This window comes from Peromyscus maniculatus, chromosome 22, assembly GCF_049852395.1.
Source record: "Peromyscus maniculatus bairdii isolate BWxNUB_F1_BW_parent chromosome 22, HU_Pman_BW_mat_3.1, whole genome shotgun sequence".
Lineage (NCBI taxonomy): Eukaryota > Metazoa > Chordata > Mammalia > Rodentia > Cricetidae > Peromyscus > Peromyscus maniculatus.
The window spans coordinates 24,185,037-24,203,138 of record NC_134873.1 but is presented as its reverse complement, the minus strand read 5'-3'; the positions used below and the strand labels follow the sequence as shown (position 1 = coordinate 24,203,138).

General features: G+C 41.9%; 1 non-coding gene across 1 annotated transcript; it reads left to right on the top strand.

The window, feature by feature from the left end:
- Positions 1-977: 977 nt before the first annotated feature.
- On the top strand, positions 978-1,084 carry LOC121825225 (U6 spliceosomal RNA). Its single transcript, XR_006067354.1, has one exon. It is a non-coding gene; the product is annotated as a U6 spliceosomal RNA (small nuclear RNA).
- Positions 1,085-18,102: the final 17,018 nt, after the last annotated feature.

Sequence of the window (18,102 nt, the reverse complement as noted above, 5' to 3'; positions counted from 1 at the left end):
GAGGGCTGAGGTTCTGGGCAGGATGCTATACCTGCTGGACTTGTACATGGGTACTGGGGATGCAGATTACAGTCCTCATACTGTAACTGCTTTTCCCACTAAATCATCCTGAGGCCCCAGTGTATCCAAATCCTTACAGGTGTTATGTATCACACAGAATACTTTGGGTTTAATTTGGTAAACTGTGGAAGATCACTGACAGTCTTATGGTCTTTGGTTCCATGGTTAGCAGGTCAGTGGCCTGCGTGAATGTGTTTTTCTTATTAGTCACCATTTCACAGCCAGCGACACCCCACCCCTGTTCAATTTTATCTGGCACTCTTGCTGAGAGGCCTGTTCTTCCTAGCATCTCATGCCAGGGTCTCCCTTTTTTTGGAACAGGCCCAGCAGGCTCCTTGTCTTCCCCCTTTCCCATAAGTCATTCGCCACAGTGAAAACATGCTTGCATTATGCCCTAGCTTAAAACTCTATCAGCAGGCCCCCTCTCCTGTATAATGAGGAATGTTACCTATGAATCTACCCACTAATTGCCTCATGCACGCATCCTCAGGAGCCTCCATAGTTTGGCTAAGAATTACTTACTGTTTCATTAAATACCTTGAGTTCTCACACCTCCGTCCCTGTCAAATTCGACTCAGATGGCATTTCCTCCACAAACCCTTCCCCAGTGAGCCCCAGGCTTGCCCCTCCCCTTCTCCATAGCAACAGAGCCCTAGACCACCTTTTGTCTCACTTCCCCATGTCCACTGGTACTACTGTCTTCTTGAGTCACCAGCCAGCACCATTCATTACTGCTCCCTGTAGCCCCCATGCAGTCCGATATATATATATGGAGAGAGAGAGAGAGAGAGAGAGAGAGAGAGAGAGAGAGAGAGAGAGAGAGAGAGAGAGAGCTGATTGGTGAAGCTAGTTCGTATATTTTCATCACACCAAGCTTCTGAAAATACCTAAAGAAACCGAGAATAAAGAAATGTAGAGTGCTCGCTTCAGCAGCACATATACTAAAATTGGAATGATACAGAGAAGATTAGCATGGCCCCTGTGCAAGGATGACAGGCAAATTCATGAAGCGTTAAAAAAAGAATTGAGAGAGAGAGTGAGAGAGAGAGAGAGAGAGAGAGAGAGAGAGAGAGAGAGAGAGAGAGAGAGAGAGAGAATGTATGTGGCAATAGATTGAGTGAGAGAATGCAGGCTGGGAAGGAGCGGGGAAAGATGATGGATTCTGCTTTGAACACAGAGACTATGCCCTTGGCATCCACTGCAATCAGGACCCAATTTTAAAGCTGCAAGTGCTTGTGATTAGGAAGGAATGGAAGATGAAATTGTCCTTCCTTCTCATATCCCAGGCCTAACACACCCATCTCTTGATAACTTCCTCTCCGATGACTCTGACTCTCTTTCGACCTGTCTCTTTTCCAAATAATTCCTAGGACAATAACTCACATCGGGCATGTCTTCAGCTCCTTTATCTCTGCATGTGTGTGAGCTGGGGCGGGAGAAGGAAACAGAAAGTGATTTGCAACCTGGCGCTGGAAGGAGAGGACTGTCAAGGAGACCAGCAGTTGTTTTTGTTATTACTGCCTGGCTTTCAACCTGGATCTGTTTATGGTTATTGTCCTGCCTCCCTCACCGATGCACTGATGCACCATCCATTCCTTCATTGCAAGTGTGAAAGGAAACCTGGCAGAAGTCACCCTAGCTAGAGCTCCGAATCAGTCATGGAATCATCCCGAGATTCACCAAGACATCTGTTAGGCGTTTGGAGCCTGCTCTCTGCCCTGCCTTGAGGGATGTCAAAGCAGACAGGCTCCCTCCTCCTGGAAGGCTGTAAAACACACAGAGATAAGAAGTTGGAGCAAAGTGCTCGTGACGCCCGCTTAAAAGAGCAAGTGCTAGAACACGGAGAATGAGAGTCTCAGAAGGGAAGACTGGCAGGCATACTCAGCTTACACAGAACTTACACTTGAATTCACGCTTGCACAGAACTTGAGACAAGACAGCCAGCAAGTAAATAACATGTCAGCTGCGGAAACCAATTGCGTGCTGTGACAGACTGCTCCTCTACACAGGACATCAGTAGATGCTTCTGTGTGCCATTTCAGATTACACGTCCACTGTCAAGTTTTTGGAAAGCCATGTGGCACAGAAGAACCTTCTTGGATACATTGATTGTTTCTCGCCATAGCTGTCTGGTAGGGGTTCCAATGGGTTAGCAGAAACTTTTTGCTTTCTCCCCATAACATCAAAGCTTACCAATGAGAAAAACCAACGCCAGAGAGGAGGGGACATTGAAGAGAAAGAAAAAGGGGGAGAACAAGATTTGAACCATCAGAACCAAACACAGAGCTGTGGGGGCTGAGAGGAGACAGGCCTAAAGAGAGGACAGCAAAGGAAAAAGAGAGAGAAGGACAAGGGACAGAAGAAAAGGGGGGGGGGGCAAAGGAAAGCCAGACGGAGAGGTGGATGCTTGCTTTATAAAGTATTAAAAACCTGCAAAGAGTTATTTGTCATTGCCGAATTTAAAAATTTATTATCCTGTATTCACAAGAGACCAGAATGTCCAAAGTCATTGGCTTGGAGTGTTTTAAAAATGTGTCTCCATGTAGGGGACAGTGACCCAAGTGGAAGGTCTGTCACCTTGTGAAATGGGAGAGGAGGAAGGGACTCTAAATCTGCCTGTTCCCACACTGGCTGCTCTGATAATGGCCAGAAAGCACCTCTGGGGCTCAGGGAGTCTTTGAAGTCTCAAAAAGTTTTGGATAGGGAAGGAGGCGGGGAGCTTTAGAAGAGAGAATGAGAATTTATTATGGAGACCTTTGGGGGGTTTCATAGAGAAGCCCTAAATGAATTTTTCATGCATAGGCAATTCTGTGCTGTCACCCACCGTCTTAACTTGATTGCTTTCGTATTTGCTGAGTGCTTTTCATATCACCACGGACCAATTTCTGATCTTTGCAAGTTTATTAAAACAACACGGGATGGGGCTGGGGGCAGGTATTGCATGCCTCAAGCATGCCTAAGACTCCAGAAGGCAGGTCAGTGGGTGTCACCAGATCACCACTTCATATACAGCTAAGTGAAAGACTCATGAGGAGTCTTGGGAATTTTATAGACCACCTAGAATGTGTGCCCTGCAAGAGGGCATATTTTCAGAGATGCAACATTCCCAGATGCTCTCTTCTCTTCCGGTATGAGGCTACCATCAACTTCTGGCCCTGTGAATTCTACCTATACTTACACTATGCCATCGGCCACATCCCATGTGCTTCATCCACTGACCTTGCCTTCTGGTGACCCCAACCCCTGGCATCCTTCTAGTTCTCCAGAACCCCAAATCTTTCCTGACCCCCTAGACACTGTCAGGTTCTTTCTTCCTGGATCCCCAGACTCATCTCCATGGCCCTTCTGTTAGCCCAGCTGTCCAATCACATCATTTAGCCTCTCCTCCAGCAGAGTACCAGTCTCTTGGAGGCAGGTGACTTCTCAGCTTCGCAACGCCTGGCACTCACAATATTTGCTGAATCAATAAATCCATTCGCACTCAACACACCAATTGTCACATCGGACACAGGGACACAATAGTAAGAATGACAAAGAAGAGGGTCCTAGTCTTCCAGGAGCTTCTCTTCCAGCAGGCTGCCAATCATTAAACCAATCATCGCGCAGGTCCAGTGAAAACGTGACTGCTCTCTTTAAATGAGGAAGGCTTGAGTTAAACTTTGCACTGTTTCTAGAATTTACTGAAGGGCAGAGGAAACTCAGAGTCAGAGAAGAGGGGGATGTATGCACAGAAGTCCTGAGGTAGAAGAAGTAGGGTGTGTTTAAAGTACACCAAAATCCCAAGAAAGTAGAATGGTATGGGTATGAGACTGAGGATGAGCCCAGGGAGATGGAAAAGGGAACATACAGTCCTGAACTTCTCCTCATAATCTCCCAGTCCCCAGAGTTAACATTCCTTTCTGGGTATTTTTAAGAAAGATGATAATGCACAAAATTTCCACGTTGCTTTTAACAGGAATATAGTGGACTATAGCATGGGTATTTTATTTATTTATTCATTGATTTATGTGAGGCTGTATGTCATTTTTGTTGGTTTAGTATTTGGCTTTGCTACTACACAAAGTACTACAATGTTCTTCCTTATCCTTGGTGCTATGACCTCCCAAAAATGACTGAATTTAACTAGAGAACAGCAAGTCGCTTGGGTAGAAAAAGCAATAGACATGCATAAATATTAAGTTAAAATGGCTTTAAAAAAGATGTATGTATGTTTACTTCATGTATATGAGTGTTTGCCCTGCATTATGTAAGTGCACCACTATATGCCTGGTACCCACAAAGGTCAGAAGAGGGCATCAGATCCCTAGAACTTGACTTACAGGCAGCTGTAAGCTACTATGTTGGTGCTGTGATTTGAACCTGGATCCTCTGAAAGAGCAACAAATCCTATTAACCCCTGAGCCAGCTCTTCAGCCCTCAATTAATTTGACTTTTATTAGAGGAATGAATAAGGAGCCATTAAGGTTTGATGATCAAGTAAATCTATACTGAAAATTGGTGTTTATTTGTTATTTTCTGAATCATATTTCATGGCCCACCTGGTAGTTGAAATTATAACAAGGGTGTACCTGTGGCCTTGCATATAGCCCCTAGGCCAGGAAAAGGGAGGGTTCTTTTATGGTTTAATACTCAAGACTGGTCAATATTAGAGATCTTGAGTTGCTGGCTTTGTCGCTTACTAGCTGTGTGTTAAAGAAACTTTAGCCAACACATCTACCAAAAAAGAGATTAAAAAACACAGTCCACATGCAAAGCTGTCACATTAAGATGATATGGACAAAGTTTATAATAGCTCCTGCCCTTGGGAGCTCTCCATAAATATTAGCTGTTAGTTGTGGTAAAAGTAGAGAGGATGCAGGTGTGGGGCTGGGAAAATGGCTCAGTGGCAACTTAGTTACTTTTCCTGCTGTTATGGAAAATATCTTGATGAAAGCAACCTAAGGAAACAAAGGTGAATTTTGGTTCACAGTTTGAGGACACAGTCCATCATGGTGGAGAGGTCATAGCAGTATGAGTTTGAGGCAAATAATCACATTGAATCTAGTCAGGAGGCAGACAGGTGAATGCATGTACTCAGCTTGCTTTCTCTTCTTTATTCAGTCTAGCATCCCAGCCTAGGGAATGGCACCACCCACAGTAGGCAATTTTTCCCAATTCTATTTACCTAATCAAGATAATGCCCCACAGGTGATTTTTAAGTTGATAACCATTAAGTATTAACCATCAAACTGTGTGAGCAAGATGATCTGAGTTCAACCCCTAGAGTTAGAGAGAAAAATATCTGGGGGTAGAAGAAAGGTCTTAAGTGAAGGATAGTTTTAAAAAAAAGGTTATATGAAGAGGGAAAGAGAAATAATGAGGGTAGAGATGTAAGTGAGGAAGGGGATGAGAGGGTAGGGTAGAGTAGGAGATAATTAGAGGATAAGCAACACTGAAGATGCTTGAGAAAATCCTATGGAAACCTATTGTTTCATAGTGTGTGTGTGTGTGTGTGTGCGTGTGCGTGTGCGTGTGCGTGTGCGTGCGTGTGTGTGTGTGTGTGTGTGTGTATTGCCTTTCACAGGAGGATATTGCTCCTCCAAGAAGCTATGAGTCATTAAACAAAAATTCTAGTACCGAATGTGGGAGACCACCCTTGCAGTTGTTGGTGGAAGTAGCCCAGAGACAACCAAGACAAGACAGGCCATTACCATTGCTTTTGGTTATCCACCACAGCCTGATGATAAGACCCTATTGCTGAAGACATCATATACTTTGGTCATAGGGTATGGAGAATTGAAGCTGGTACGTATCATGAACCAGCTTCCCTGTGGTTAGCTTCCACGGTGTTGAAAGGTGCAAGACATGCTGCTGGAAGAGAAAAGTCATCAACAGTCTTATCCAGGTGTGAGCCACAAAATGTACAGTAACAACTTCCTTGGTAAAATATATCCATTTGTGCAATGGTGGCATGATTGTTAGAGAGGCAACCAACTACTTTCTGATTGGATTTAAGACCCATTCCAAACAAGAAGGAACTCATAACTTGTACTGTAAACTTGACCAAGGACCCATGGCTGGGGAGGTCATAGGCCCTAAGGGAGAATCTACTACTATTAATTGACCAAATGGATATACTACCAAACTACCTTCTAAATATTTATTTGACTATATACCCACAGATCATTGCTGCTCTCAGTCCTCATCAGAGAAGTTCCTTTTTGCAATAGATAATGGTTAGCAGAGAGACTCAAAACTCATCAAAGTGCAGAAAATAAGGGACTATGGATCCCTAAATGGGGCATTTATATCTCAACCCCCATATTCCAATGCTCAAGAAACATCACAGGAGAGAGAGTATAAATGATGTAAGAGCCAGAGATCATAACAGCTATGATTGCCTGCACAAGATCAACCAAGTCAAAATTCCAGCATGGATGGGGGCAGGGAACTATGAGGTTCCATCCTCAGCTGAGAAGCTATTGGCAGTTGATGGCCATCATGAGAGGGTTAGTGAGCTTTCTCCAGGAGTATGCTCCAGGTAGGTTACCCATGCCCTAGAGGATAGCCATACATTCATGTGCATATAGGCAGTACAAATTGGATTCAGTGATTTATTAAAAAAAAAAAAAAGCCAACAAGAATTTGGGAGGAGGATACGGGAGATTTCAGGGGGAGTTGGGAGGGGAGAGTCAGGGATGAATATAGTCAAAATATATTGTATACATTCTGAAAGAAGATATTAAAATAGTATATTAAAAATGAACTTCCACTTAGAATATCAAAGCTGGCTCTTGGACAGGAAGTAGGTCTCATATCACACTGTCCTATCAGTTGAATAAATGTTATCCCAAAACATGTGGGTTTGATTTTTCTTTAAATTTAGAAAAGACTGGGATAGAGAAAAGTCTTGCAAAAAAAAAAAGAACTGCATTTGGCAGAATCAGTTCTGTTCCCTTGACCCCACTGGGCTTGTTCACATCATGGTGACGGGACTCTTTCATCTTTGCTATCTTGGTTTCTGCAGTATAAGCCATGAATTCCATTTGTTTGTCAATGAAGTCTCAGCTACAGAACAAATCTCTCCACTTCAAACACCGGTAAACAGTATGTTTCCCGCCTTCACTTTATATTCCTGCAAGTCCCTTCAAACACGACCGATGTACAAGGTCTACTTTGTGTCTTAGGTGCAACCAGTGAGGCTGCATTCGAAGCAACGTAAGCTGCTGAGCTAGCACAGGGAGAAATGTTTACTACAATAAATGGCAAAGAAGTAGAGCTGCAAGAAGAAGCTGCCTATCTTCACTTCTTCCAACCTGCTGCATGATGTCAGTCACAGCCTTTGCACCCCATCTGGGTTTTTGCATGGTGACTATGACCATGGCAGGGAAGATCACTCCCCCATAGCTGAAGATGTAGTTCAGTGGTAAAGCACTTGACCGGCATGCACAAAACCCTGAATTCAATGTCCAGCCATGCCAATAATCCAGAAAACTAAATGAAGCATTTTTGTAGTACTGAAGCTTATAGAGACTGTGTTCTTACTGGATATTATTAAACTATCATTTCCTCTCATCTTCCCTTGGCTTCACCCTTTTGTATCCACTGAGCTACAGCGCAAATACAATCCCCCATCAGCCAGAGGTTCTCTCTGAAATTTCTGTCCTCCTATGAAGTACATGACTTAGAAGTATATAGTTAGAACCAAAAATCTGCTACTAGGATGCAAGATCTACAAGAATCCAGAGTTTAGGCTTGTATCTTAGGAACTGCTTTTCTTAGATATTTCTTCTTCTATTCCTTTGTTCCAGTTCACCAAAGGCCTTTTGAACACATACTCTTACATGCATAAGCCTCAGGGGCTAGAAATTAAGAGATGATAAAAAACTCCACCTCTACCCTGAAGGAATTCACAGCCAATTATAACAGGCAAGAGGAAACGAATTATGACACAGTACAGCAATCAGACCCATAGGGAGTACCATGGATGTAAGGCTACAGAGATGAGTTAGTCACAATCCAGAGCTGAGGAAGGAAAGCTTGTGCAAACGCCCCATCCTTTGCATTCAACAGGGCTTCTAACATGTATTACCATTAGACCTAAACTCCTCTTTCTTCCAGAGGAAGTTTACTATCACCACCCACCAAGCACCAGCCATGTCCTCCAGGCATTTCCCACAAATCCTGGTGACTGAATAACTATGCACCTTTGACCACACACCCAGGTGGTGCTACATATATATGCCTTGTAACAGCAGCTAATGAATGACTCCCTTTGGCTGCATAAAGAGCAAAGCCAAAGTTGCCCCTGGCATCCACCTTGAGTTACAGCAGCTACAACTAAAAATTCTGGCTATTTCAGCCCATGTTTCTTTGTATATTAATAATAATAGCCCCTTACAACTACAGAATACTTTTCTTTTTGCAAAATACTTCTCCATCAAGCTTTCTATTTGATTCAAGCAACCACTCACTGAAAAGTATACAGATAATTTTCTGTATTGTATACGTTAATAAAAGATCTGAAATTTGGTGGATCAAACTAAAACCCGTGTTTCTGGTGCTCTGAAAAGGTAGCACACTGTAGGACAACCATGGCCAAAAGGAAGGGACAACACTCAGCACTCACACTGCCTCTCCGAGTCAGCGCCTGTCAGCCAGGGCACTCATAGACTGGCTTACCATCCAAACAGAGACCTGACTGCTGGAAGAGGGAAATCGGAGCAGTTGATCCTCAGAAACACCTCGCTGGGGTGAAAGATGCAGGAATAGGCAATCAGCTGCCTGACAGTGCAAAATGACTCAAGTGCTATAGGAGTGCCCTGCGTGGGAGCTGTGGTAGTCTGAATAAGAAATGTTCCCCATAGGCTCATGCACTGGAATACTTGATCCTCAGTTGGTGATGCCATTAGGGGGAAGTGATGGGTGGAAGCTTTCTGGAGGGAATATTTCACAGGGAGAGGTTTTAAGAGGTTATAACAGCTTCCTCTGTGTGTGTGTGTGTGTGTGTGTGTGTGTGTGTGTGTGTGTGTGTGTGTGTGTACACATGCACACAGGTGCTCCGGTGAACTTCCTGTGTGTAGCTGAAATGTGATTTCTCATCTTCCTGTTCCTTCCACCAGGCCATGCCTTCTGCACCATGATGGACTCTACCCTTCTGAAAGACTAAGTCAAAATAAATACTTCCTTCCTTAAGTTACTTTTTGTCGTGGTGTTTTATCACAGAAAAAAATAACTAATATGGAGCCCAGCCTGCCTGTGATTTGATTATATGCCAAATATCTAAGACCTGACACAATGTACGACCTTTAGAACTCTCATAATCCAACCCTCTACCTGACAATTACTGAAGGCACAAAGCCAATAAGGAAAAAATGATTCTCTTCATTGCCCCACAACAAGTGAGTGGAAAAACTGAGACCTAATCTCATCATTCCTCAAAAGACTATTACCCAAGATTGCTGCAACACTGAGATATCCAGGTACCGGGCCAAATTTCTCATCTGAGAGGGAAAACAACTACCAGAACAAAAGCTTCTTAATAAATAAATGTATACTTCACAAAGAACTGTGATTGGGGCTAGAGTGATGGTTCACACCTGCTGCTCTTGCTGAGGACCTGGGTTTAGTTCCCAGCACCCACAAGGATCTGTAACTCCAGTTCCAGGGGGTCTGATGGCATCTTCTGACCTCCATGGGCCCCAGGTAAACACATGGTACACATACATACATGCAGAAAAATACTCAAACACATAAAAAATGTTTTAAATACTAGGAGGGGGAGGTACAGCTGGGTTCTATGATAGTTCTACTTTTAGGGTTTTTTTTATTTGTTGTTTTCATTTTTGTTTCTTGCTCTATATGCAATAGCAAATAAATGGAATCAGCCTAGGCATCTACCAACAGATGAATGGATAATGAAAACATATATGCAATGGGATTTTATTCTGCTCTTGATAAAAGTGAAATTATGAATTTTCTAGGAAAATGGATGTAACTAGAAAACACTAAGTGAGATGACCCAGACTCAGAAAGGTAAGAACTGCCTATTCTCCCTCCTCTCCAGCTCCAAGCCTCTATATTTTATATACGAGTCTTATGTATGAGTGTGGATAGAGAGTGGGAAAATGGAAAGGGACCCATGAAACATGGACAAAAAGAGGCTTTAGGAGAGGGGGTTGAAAAGAATACATGGGATATGAACCCCGAAGGCAGAATACTGAGGGTGGAGGAGTATAAGTGAGAACATGGGTGAGGGAGATAGGGAAAAGAGCAGGTACAGGGTGTGGTCAACCCAAGCTAAATACATGTGGAAATGCCACAATTAAATCTGTTGCTTTGATACTAACTTAAAGATAAAATGAAAATACTAGGGAGGAGTAGGGATGTCGCTCAGGACAGCACTGTCCTGGCATTTCAAGGATCTGTAAAGAAATTCTACACACGTCTCTATTTTAATCAGCATAACCATCTTCTGATTTATCTTTGCCCTTGTATGTATCAGGGGTTAATCTCTTGTTCTTAATACTTCTATTATGAATATACATATCACAGTTTGTGTGTCCAACTCACCGGTTCACGTGATTTGTTTCTACTTTGGGGATATTTGTATTATTCAATCCTATTTTTTTTGCTAACCTATTAGCCATACTTTTTCATTACAGAGGTTGCTTTGTTTATGTTTAAAGCATGCCTATTAGCCCATCACAGAGATCACACCACTTCATGCATAGCATTAGAAGTTTGCAATAGAACATTCATCCTTTTTCCTCTAAGTTCAAGACAATATATTTTATTATGTACTCTTTGAACAATTAAATATTACAATTTTCAAACTCATAAAGCATTCCATTATTGTCACTTTGCTTCAAAATCATGGACTATAGTAAAAAAAAAAGTAAACTATGTACAGTAACCTTCCTAGTATGTTAGAATCAATCTGGTGATCTTATATTACAAAATCAAATAAGAAAATACTAAGCAGTGAATTAAAAACTCATGAACTCATTCTTGGCCTTTGTGTATGCTTATCACATCACCTTCAAGCAAATATGTCTCTTGGATTCATTATTTATTTACTTATTTACTTATTTATTTATTTATTTATTTATTATTTATTTATTTATTTATTTATTTATGTGTGTATGTGCGTACACACATGGTTGCATGCATTGCCACAGCAGATCAGAAGACAACTTGCAGGAGTTGTTTTTACTTTCCATCATGTGTTCTGGGAATCAAACTCAAATCATGAGGCTTGCTGATAAGACCCCTCCCCTGCAGAGCAATCCCACTGACCCATGTCTCTCACCTTATACATAGCAGTCGGCCCGTTAGCTGTGATATTTGCAGCAACTACTCAGAATGCTTGTAACACACTCGTGCCTTCTAGCACATTCTATTAGAATGTTCTATCCTTCTTACTAAGTACTATCACAACTATTGTTTGCTCTTTAGTGGATTTTTTTTAATTTAATTCAAATGATTTTTCCACTTCTCTTTTTGTTTCTTGTTTATAAAGACCCCGCTGAACTTGGAATCAATTGAGAATTTGACAATGCTTTCTAATAACATTCTGCTACCAATTTTAGTTCAAATTCACTTTATACAGAAGCAGCATGTGGCATGTGACTTCCAGTCTTGGAAATCTGCTGAGCTTTGCTCTTTGGTCCAGAAGCAAGTTCATTTCAGGGACGTCTCCACTTGGACTTGAGCTGAGCTGTGTTCTATGAAGGTGAGAAGAGAGCTCTAAAAGGCAAGTTGCTGGCATTGGTTGTGTAGGCACGGTGCAGTTCTGGGTGACGTTAGCCTTGCTAACATTTGTCTGTGTGTTCTTTTGGTGACTGAGTGAGAAGAGCTGAGGGCTTAAATTGTGAACTTGTTTCTCTGTTTAGTTCTGGCTTTCCATATATTTTAAAATTTTGCTGTTAAGTACATCCCTGTTTTGAGCTTTTTGGGTACATTACATTTTTAAAATAGATGAATTTGTCTCTAACAAAAATCATATTTTTCTGTCAAATAATAAAATTTACCATTTACCATCAGGAAGGGCCCTACATATGAATTTCAGAAATGTTTTGCAAAATACATTCAATGTTTACCCAAATTCTGTTTCACTGGAATAATTCTCAACAGGGATTGTTTTTAGAAATCTCTCTTCCCCTTGTTGTCTCTCTCTTTCCATTTCTCTCTCTCTCTCTTTCTCTGTCTCTCCCTCTCTCCCTCCCTTCTTATAAAACAAGGTTTTATATTAAACAGTATACTCATAAGTTAAGTGTTAGCATAACATTAATCTAAAGGTGACTGGGTACACCACAAAGAATCACGACACAAATTACTGCTGGGTGTGATGTCTTGGGTCACAGTTCACAGGAGGCAGAAGTAAAGCTCTGCGAGTTTGAGGCTAACCTGGTCTAGGTGGCATGTTCCAAGCAGCCAGGTCTACCCAGCAAGACCCTGACACAGTTCCAATGGAGCATCTGGCTTTGAGACTAGTTTAAATGCATCCATCTGTACAGCTGATTTTCTCAAAGAAAAAATGGCTACGGAGGGAAGAAGCACAGCAACCAACTAAGCTTAAAATGAAAGCCTAAGCTACGGAATTGAAACAAAAAAGTTAGGAAAAAATTAGGAAAGATAATGAGAGGACCAAAGAGAAATGAGGAGAGATGATGTGTAAGGTCTAGGAAAGAGTCCAAGAAAACAAGTGTGGGTTCTAGTAAAGCACTCTGTAACTTTCATATGTTATCTACAGCTTTATATTTCAAACACTTTCTGGCTCTACTGAAGTCCCCATCTACAGAGTGGGGCTGACAAATATACCGGGTATCAGGGGTTATGTAAACAATCTTCAGTGCGCTCCGTGGCCTAATTTACTGTCATAAACATTGTGGGAAGCAGAACTCTCTATGGCAGCTTGGTGTGGATATTCTCACTGTCAGCAGGGAAAATTCATTGCCCCCTCAGCAACGCTGAGACTCCACCCGCATTTACCAAGACAGATGACTTGGTGACAGACACTCCTGGCTGAAAGTTAATATTTAGCCCAGTCAGATGTAATAAGAGAACATCAGAATTGTGCCCCTGGGCCAGTCCCATGGTGCTTCAATCCAAAAGACTATCTCTAAGGATGATCCAAAGAATGAGTCCTGGAAGGGCAGGCTGTAACATTCAACATTAGCATCAGAGGTCAGGGAAGTGTCCCATCACCCTGGCCCCCCTTAATAAGCCCTGTTATTCCTGTCATCCATGAATGGATTAAAAGCTCTTTACAATGTACCTCTTTGGCCATGACTATTTCTTGGGCTAATGAATTCCAGAAGTGCATTCACTTTGCCCTGTTGAAATTTTATCTACCTTTTCTTTATTCGAGATGGAGCATCCCTGGATATCTACTGTTTGTGTTTGTTAAACAAGCCTCAGCTTATCCTTCTCTACCCTGTCATGACCTGATAGGGCTTGGTTCTGTCCAAACACAGACTGGGCTTTTCAAATGAAAGGTCCTTTGTTTGAGACTCATCTCTCACCACATTCCCGGTCTATTCATTGTCTTTGTGGATTAAAAACCCCAGAGCAGATCCCAATGACAGAAGCTGAGAGCCTTCACCTAACCACAACTACCACACTCTTTCCCATTCCTCTACAGAGATAAAGTCGGGCGGGCTACAGGTCAGAAGGTGTTTGATGGCAACCATGCTTTGGCTCTGAGGAGCACCACTCAGAATTTTCTCCTGAACTCGGAAGTTTTCCTTTAACCTGTGATAACGTTTCACATTCAACCAACACCTTCTGGGTAACTTATTGCTGTAAGAAAATGCTATAAAAATTATATCAATGGTGGCTACTCAAGCGACAACACCAGCAAATCTACGAATGTTGTCTTTCAAATTAACCCCTCCTGAAATGGGCTACAAGCCTTTGCCAAAGTCTTTTGCAGCCACTGTTTAGGGGCAGCTAGTAGGAAATCCCACTGCTATGTAATCACACTCCACTTTTGTCCCCCCCCCCAGTACAATTTATAAAAAGAACACATATTTTAGAGTTCACATTTCAATGTGGTTTCCAAAAAAAATAAAAGAACTATTTTGTCAATGTCTACCTTCAAATAAGTTACGATTGAAGGTAAGTTCTTTTTCGCCTGCCCTCTATGACCAACCCCATCAGCAACATTCCCAGGAACTAAGCACAAACAGGCTGGATATTGTGAATGATGTAGTGATCGCTTAAGGTGTGGTCCCAAGCCTTCAAGGATCACTGTGTAAATGGAAACAGAATTCAGATATAATATGATAACTATCGGGTGGTGAACAAGGTTTATAAGTGTTGCGAAGAGTCTGGGGCTGACAACCTGAGAAGTCACCATAAGGGAAGTGCTCATCTTGGAAGGGCTGCCAAAGCTGCAAGTGTAAGGGCCTTTCACGGCATGGCTCATTACATAAAGGACCAGCAGCTGTTGGTTGAAACGATAGTAGTTCCGCTCTTCCCATGTATTGCTTGAAACACATTACTTAACTCTTTAGTGCCACGGCCTCATGGCGCCTTTGGCTCTGGCTCAAATGGATGGTCTGAGTCCATGCGTGGACTTGCGTCCTTCAGACAACTCATCGAACTACAGAAAGCAAAGACACACAATACGTGTGACACCCAGCAGATCCTCTTTTGATATTTCCTATATCTTTATGATGGAATTGCTTTCCGAGATAATGACCATCCTTTCCTTCACGTGTTTTTCATACAATGAAACAGAAATTCATTCTAGAAACAAAAGACTAGATTACCACTTAAAATACGACCCCAGTTAATAGAACAAACACCTCATGGATGGACTAAACTCTGTCCTTAGCCATAAAGCACTCTGCTCACAGTTTTCTCTGCACATCCCTGTATTAAATACAAATGCAAAATAAAAACAGTGCACAGAGTGAGGTAACACGGGTGTTGTTTGTTCGTCTTCATAGATCTCTATGCTGTCGTGGTTGATCTCAAAACCATTCTCTTTGGTGTGGGAACATCTGGTTCTCTAGGAGTTAGGTAGGAGTGGGGTTCAAAGTGAGCACTCATGACCCCAAATCTTCACAAACATACTCTTGAAATGCACATGTGCAACCGAGTCCATGTGTACTGGGGTGAACTGCAGTACCAGTGGAATGCCAAATTAACTGCCTCAAAGAATTTAGTATTTGTGAGAGAATAAATAGCTTTTTTTTAAACAAAATATGTTTATCAAAAATGTACCTACGTACTATTTACAGCTCAGTAGTAATCAAAGGGTTTCCTTAGACATTAGATGATTTGGTAAGAATTTGGTGCTGGGAGTGGTGATGCACACCCCTTTAATTCCAGCACTCAGGAGGCAGAGGCCGACGAATCTCTTGAGTTTGAGTTCTAACCCGTCTCTATACTGAGTTCCAAGACTACCAGGACTACATAGAGGAGTGGTTCTCAACCTGTGGGTCACGACCCCTTTGGGGATTGGACAACCGTTTCTGGGGGGGAGGGTCGCATATCAGATATCCTGAATATCAGATATTTACATTACAATTTATAACAGTAGCAAAATTACAGTTAGGAAGTAACAGCTAAAATAATTTTATGGTTGGGGGTTACCACAACACAAGAAACTGTATGAAAGGGTAGGAACATTAGGAAGGTTGAAAACCACTGACATAGAGAGACTCTGTCTCAAAGAAAGGAAAAAACAAAGAATTTTGCCGAGAAGACAAACTTTATCAATGACTTTGGTAGTCTAAAAAAGAATTTTTCTAGTTTGTTTTATTATATATTCAAATTTCTCTCCTAGTAGTAATGCACTCTAGTGTTTATATTCAGAATGAGACTTTCCAATAACTTCATCATTTCCAAAAGATTGCTTTGAGAATTTTACACTTTTTTGCAATGTTTTAGGTAGTATCCATTCCAACTCCTTCCTGACCCCTTCCAAACTTCATGTCTTCTTTTTCAATTAATTAATTCTTTTCTGATCCATTACATAAAATTAGTGCTGTCCATATCCATAGGGGACCATCCACCAAGCATAGGCAACCTACTAAAAAAAAAAAAAAAAAAAAAAAAAAAAAAGGTTTCCCTATTCCCAAAAGCCATCCACTGCCAACTGTCCCTCAGCTAGGGATGGGGCCTCATGAGTCACCCGGCATCCATGATGTCCTAGTTAACTTTAACTGTCAACTTGACACCACCTAGAATCATCTGAGAAGACAATCTCAGTTGTAGGATTGCCTAGATCAGACTGGCCTATGGTCATGACTTTGGGTGTTTGTCTTAATTGTTAACTGATGTAGGAAGGCGAGTCCACTGTGGGTGACACCATTTCTTGGCCAGGTGGCTCTGGATTGTATACTAAAGCTAACTAAGCACAAGCCTGGGAGGGAAACAGCAAGTAACATTCTCTCAACATCCAGACTCCCCCCAATAAAGTACTGCAACCTGTAAGCAAAAATAAACCCTTCCTGTCCCTAAGTAGTTTTAGTTCATAGCATTGGTTACAGTAACAGAATGAAACTAGAACACACACAATGGCCTCGTCTTCAGCACGCCACTGCAGTCAAGTACACAAAGAGTTAAAGCCATGGCACACCACACATGAGAGCAATAGCTATTAAACTAATAAATCCGGAACAACAGAAGTGAGGCTCAGAAAATGCAGAGGGAGAAGGCTACCCCACAAGGAAACTTTCATGCTAGAATTTTCCAGAATAAACAGTGTACAGTCAATGGGCTGCAAGGCAGAGGTTGAGCTGGTAAGGGAAGACTTGCCCATGGGATTCAGCTGGGGTGGCTGGTCCCTCTCACTGCCCCACGGAGCAGAAGGATCTTCCATGTGTGGAGACATAGAGAAGGCTCAACAAAGGAATGAAGACTGTTTGAGGAAGATGTCCCATCTGAGAGACCAAACACTGAAGAGGGTTCTCCTCATCACAGCCCAGCAGAGGGAAAATCCCAGGGAAGTGAAACCTAGCAACCAATACACCTCTACTTGGAATTACTGTCTTCCTAAAAGAGGGCTACCAGAGAAACGAGGATCTGCCTTTATCAGTTAATCTCATCTTTCACACTTACACAGTAATTTAAATCAACATTTCTTGGGAAACCTTCAGAAAATTAGCTGTTTAAAAAAAAAAAAAAGATTAGACTGGAAAAAGAACAGCAAAAAAAGCTATCCATAAGCTCACAAACAAAAGGACCTCAGGCAAATGTTTGTTGATAGAGCCGTGGTTCTCACTGTTCCTAATTCTGTGACGCTTCGATATAGTTCCTCATGCTGTGGTGACCCCCGACCATGAAATTATTTTCCTAGCTACTCCATGACTGTAATTTCGCTACTGTTGTGAACCATAATGTAAATGTCTAATATGCAGGATGTCTGGTATGTGACCCCTGTGAAAGGGTCATTCACGCCCCCAAAGGGGTCATGACATGACCCACGGTTGAGAACCACTGGTTTAGCGAGATGTTAAAAGAGCAAGTCAAACTCCACAAAACAAGGATGGGCGGCAGTTTTGCAATGAGAGAGAGTTCATGGAAATAAAGGAATCTAGTATAAACAAGCTCAGGAAAAACTGCGGAGGATAAATCAGGCCAAGCGATGCAAAAAAAAAAAAAAAGAAAGAAAGAAAGAGAGAGAGAGAGAGAGAGAGAGAGAGAAAGAAAGAAAAAAAAGAAAGAGGAAGGAAAAAAGAAAGGTCATTATAGCACATGAGTGCTTCATTTTTCTCAAAATAGCATATTTAATCAGATAACTAATAATATTAATATTGATAAATGATATGTTAGGAGCCAGATACTGTGGCATATGCCTGTAATTCTAGTACTTGCAAATCTGAGACAGGAGGATCGCTGTGACCATGAACCAAGCCTGAGTTATATAGTGAGTACCCAGCCAGCCAGGGCTATATAGCAAAAAAGACATAGAACTTAAGAAATAAAATGCTGTAATTTAATTCTCCAGGTGTCTCTACATTGCCATATAATCACAGGCGTGAGTGGTTAAAACTGGAAATGACGCACATCAGCGATTTTCAAACAGTATTCCACAGGGGACTAACA